The sequence below is a fragment of the Dipteris shenzhenensis genome, chromosome 4, assembly GCF_047967505.1.
Source record: "Dipteris shenzhenensis isolate YYH24624 ecotype China chromosome 4, Dip_SZ_1.0, whole genome shotgun sequence".
Lineage (NCBI taxonomy): Eukaryota > Viridiplantae > Streptophyta > Polypodiopsida > Gleicheniales > Dipteridaceae > Dipteris > Dipteris shenzhenensis.
In genome coordinates, this window is record NC_141599.1 from 53,481,743 (window position 1) to 53,487,074 (window position 5,332).

A 5,332-nucleotide genomic window follows, 5' to 3' on the forward strand; every position below is an offset into this window, starting at 1 on the left:
TTCATATTATGTTTAATAATTATAAACATGCCTAAGGCCAATACACCATAGATAAAAGACTTCATATCTAAGATTGTGCATACTTTTTTAATTATTTTTCTTGGATTATACCTCTTATGTATTAGTAAAGTAATCAAATTGCTATATTGAGTGATAAAAGGCTCCTTAGTTGTACAAAGGTGGGAAAATATATGGAATTGGGAAGAAATGGCTCCATATTGTGCCAAATCAAAAACATTTGAGTCAATGTGAGGCATTTTTATAATGTGTAAACCACTATATTTAGGTTGTTAATATTTATTATGTAAATCAACCTCTAAGCCTATGGTAGATTGAGAAAGTCTAATATCTAAGAAAACACAAGAAATCCCCTCTTGAAGTGTAGTTTGGTTCAAAAGAGTCACAAGGATAGATTCCAAGCATCTTTGTACATAAAGTCTTGAAAGTCAGGAACATCTAGTACAAATAAATCATCTATAAAATGCCTAACTTGGCTAAGCTTATGTACAATGATAGGGAAGGTATTGATAGAAATAAGACGTTGCATAAACTCAAATTCATAATTGAAAAGATAAAAGTTTGCTAAGATGACATCACAATTAGTGCCCATGTGGATTCCTATAATTTGTTGAAACAAAGAATCACCTACTGTGATGTAAAGATTATCTAAAAGAAAATCTATCCAACAGCAAACATCTTTAACACTTACTACCTTTCTGTATCTTTTCATTTTACAATCAATGTCGTGATCTTTATTATTTAGCCACAAAAAGTCATAACATAAATTTTTTCTCAACTTTTAGCACTTTGCATTTATCTTTGTCAAATTTCAGCTTAAAAACTTCAACCACTAGCTTTTTTATTCTAAACTTTAAATCTTCTAGCTCAATCTTTGTATAAAGCATAGTAAAATCATAGGTTTGAAGGAGAATAGGAGACTCTTTTTCCTGAATGCTTCAAGAGGAGTTAAATTTTTTTACAATAGGAATCACTCCTTCAAAGTAGTTTAAAATCCAGCTTGAATGCGAGGGGACACCTACCTTCTTTAACAAGTCCCTCCAAAGTTCATGGACATTAGGCAGCATGGCTTTGAAGCAGTAGCTTAGCCATTTAGAGACATCTATCAAAGTAGTCTCATAATAAGTAGTTGCAATAAATCTTGGCTTTTTGGAGTTTTGTGAAACTTCCAACTAGCACAAAGAAAAGGGATACTTAGATTGCAAACAAACCCAGAAGACTTGCAAAAACTCTTGTGTTTTGAGATCATATCCTTTTGAGAAACTAAGGCAAGGGCCTAAGTTTTGGCAAACAAGTTCACTTCTCTCAAAAGGCATTCTAAGTAAAACTTTTTGCAAATAAAAACAAAGTTATTGGAACATTTATCCATATAAGAAATGACAAATTTCCTATGGAGTTTTTGAAGAAGAGTTTCATCTTCTTTAGAAAGATGGTTACTTTGCTTTGAGCAATCAATGGAAGGGACTTCTTCTAATTTCAAAGCAACTTTCTTCAAAATCTTCCCTTTCCATTCTGATTAGACATTTTGAACTCCTAAAGTTTCTTCTATTTGCAAAGCAAACTTTGAGATTCCCTTATCAATAGCTTTTAAAACGCAAGACTCTTTAAAAGGCTGCGGCGCAAGATGTTTAGACTGGTCCTTTTTTAAGACTGTTAATTTTGTCCACATTTCATGAAAAGGTCTCTTAAGGTACTAGAAAGCAACAATAAAGTATCAGTTGTGATTACATGTCCTAAAATCAGCATCAATAAATCTTTGGAATCTCTTATTTTTACAACAACAAGGTTCTCTAAGGATAGAAGGTTTTAAATGCTATGAAAGCCTTTTACCTGTCTCTCCATACTTGAAAGCCTTTTGTCCTTCCAAGATACTACTAGATGCTTCCAAATTCTTTTCACATAATGAGGGAGAGAATCCATTACTTCAAGAGACTTTAAAATTGAGTTCAAGCCTACCTTGTCAAGAGAAGGAGAAGTAAAAATAAAAGTTAAGAGTTCCTTATTTAGATATAGTTCTTTGCTTTGAAAGGAAGCTTTTACTTTTAAGAAGCGATCCAACGAAGTTTTAAATTGTATATAATAGAGATTTTACTTTTAAGTTCTTTGCTTTTTAGATAGAGTTCTTTGCTTTAAAAGGAAGCTTTTACTTTTAAGAAGTGATCCAACGAAGTTTTAAGTTGTATATAATAGAGCTTATTTAGACTCAAATCCTCGAAAGAGAAGTTTTCCAAGGTGTATTGAAGTTTGAAAAGAACTTTGACATTATATTTTTTAAAAACTTTTATTGAAAAAAGACCCAGAGACATTAGTCTGTCTAGGTAAAGAAATCTTCTTTTTTAGTCTTGAGAAGCAAAAACTCTTGTGACTGGGGAAGTTAAAGGAAGTGAAGGAGGAGATACATCAATTAATTTATGCGCTTAGGAGAGAGAATGCATGCTTGGATGTCAAGTTAAAATCTCCCCTCTATGCGAACCTTTAACTAGGTTGCGATAGGTAGCCTTTCCATCATGGCCCCAACTCCAAATTGAACCTAAATCCTCGCTATTATCCAATTGGAGTTTCAGTGAGCTTTGTCCAACGATTACTCAATCAACTGATGGCAAGAAACAAAACATGCAATTGTCTCCCTCCTTATATAATAGATTTGCACGAAGAATGAATAAAAAGTATGCTTTTGGGTCAATTTTGGAAGGAGTGTTTTAGTCCTTTAGATCAATCTAAAATCGAGGGCCTAAAATTATACATGCGACTTAAGGAGAGCTCACAAAAGTTTTGCTTTTCTAAAAAACACGTTTCAAACCCTTGGATCTTCATAAAGATCAACGCATATAGTCACAACACTTGACTTAACGAGGGCTTAGAAAAGGAAAACTTCCTTCTAGGCTACCTACTAGATTGTCCTAGCTCTCCTACAATCTCACATGTTGACCGCAATTTGCCTCCCTCACTCCTCTCGATCCCAATTACGCTAATGTATCTCCTCTAATTGATTTAATTAATCTGACTAAGGTAAAATTTTGATGTTTTTGAATAAATTGCTATATCCTATAATCTTCAGGATGCATGCTTCACATGCAACATAGCACTTGTAATGCTTTAACGGTCTAATTCCAAATCCTTATTTCATAATTTTTTACTCTCATGTTCAAGTTTGGAATGTGTACTACAACTTGACAAATTTTGCCGAATTTCGTGGAGCAATGCATTAAGTTATGGGTCATGCAAGATACCTAAATACAGAAAGCCCCTGAACCTCACAAAAAATGACTACACCCAAGCAAACAATGACCCTAGAATTATTATTAAGTTGACTCGCACCTTTCATTGTGCACATCAGCCGACTCAAGGCGTTGATATAGAAGAGCAGAAGCGGTTAAAACATTCCAACGACATCGGGATAATTCGGCTTGATTGAATTTATTTTGCCCCTCTTGCATTACCTTAATCGCGCCACCCTCCCGCCTTGATGATTAATTAATAGCAAGTTTTTTCTCACTGGGGGGGCCTATTTGACGAGTTGTTAACAATTCTATTTAACAAAACACTTTTGAATATAGTTGCTTCCTTGCACTTCCTACATGGTCTTTTAAAGAGTGACCCTTTGGCTGATTTTCAAGCGAAGCTACAAAGTATGCATCATTATATTTCATGTAAATCTTGTTTGAGGATAAGACTTGCACTACAAGCTTGACAATCTCAAAGCATTTATATTATGTATATCTTTAAAGATTATATAACAAGTAAATCATTACCAACAAAGAAGTCTCTTTCCTCTCAACTTCCAAAATCCTTGAAATAAATGGATTGTTTTCTCTTTCAATAGTATGTTTTTTAAAATGAACTCTCATGTATTAAAAAAGTATCACACAATGATTTCTTGATCATTTGAACATATGCTCTTTGGTCTTCCTGAAGGTACCCATGAGCCTTGCTATGTTGAACAAGAACCCCAAACTACAGCTGTTAAGCTAGAGCCTCCAAGAAAACTATTCATGGAATTGTGCAAAAAGAAGTGTGAAACAATTCAACATTCACCATTCCAATTTTTAACATGCTTAAGTTCAATCATTAGCAATTTACAAGCTACACGCTTACTTGCAATAAATGGTGCTCTTTTGTAAAGATAAAAAACCATTACAAAAATTATTATTTATATAAGGAGAATGCCTCTTTTAAAGATGTAAATCGTAGCATATACTCTCTCTCTCTCTCTCTCTCTCTCTCTCTCTCTCGGGGTAAGTTGCACTCCTAGGGTATGGCTAAGAAGAAATGGCTGACTCTTTCTACGAAATCTCCCTCAACTCCAGCAAGTTCAACCAACAGGACCTCATATGCTAGTTGCAGCCATGACATCCTCTCTGTATGCTCACACATACCTACAAGGAAGACCAAATTGATCCATCATTGGGCACCATGAACAGATTTTGTGTTTACAGCAAGAGGTGAGAGAGTTCAAGATGCGACTGGCAGAAGTAGAAGTAGCTAGACTTCAGGTCCTCCAGGGGCCTGGCAATCAGGCAGTAATTGATGAGGTTGTAAAGTCCTGTAAGGTTTCTCCCCCTACTCTCTACAGTCGAAGATTTGGTTCATACTGAAGTACAAACAATTAAGAAAGAAGTGATTGTGGAGGCCGATACAAAGGCAAGTAAAACTGATATCCAAGATGAGATCCAAGAGCACGAAGCCAGACATGACAATGCATTGAAGTTTAGAGAAGGGGGGCTCCCTGAAGGCTGGTACAAAGAGGAAAGTTTCAGTGAGACTTTGGCACAAGCATTGAATATATGAGGATGATGATGTCAGATGGAGCTACTAATATCCGATACTCTAGAGGACATAATTCACGAGATTTCTAGATCAAGCTTCTCCAACCATCTTACAAGCTAAGAAGGACCAAGGTAAGGATAGCCGAGGAGCTCACAAGAGATCAATTGAAGCGTAAGGCAACGGAATTAGCCAAGGTTAAGGCTGCTAGAAAGGATGGAAAATGGGCAGGACAAAATGAGGGCATAGCAGACTATATGTAGGTACTCTAAATAAACGAGGTTGCACTCCTTGGTAGCTGCCATGTGCCCTCCCTTAAAGGTGATGTACAAAACAGACAGAGAGACATGTGAATGCACACACACACACGCACACGAACAGGGGCCACACCAAACCCCATAGGGATCACATGACATTTGAAGACACTTCCCAACAATACTAAGTATCATGTTCATGATTCCATCTACTGAACTCCTCTGAATTCCATTGAGGGGTGATGTACACGTGAAAGATAAATACAGTATGCAACTAAGAGTACAAAAGGTGGCCT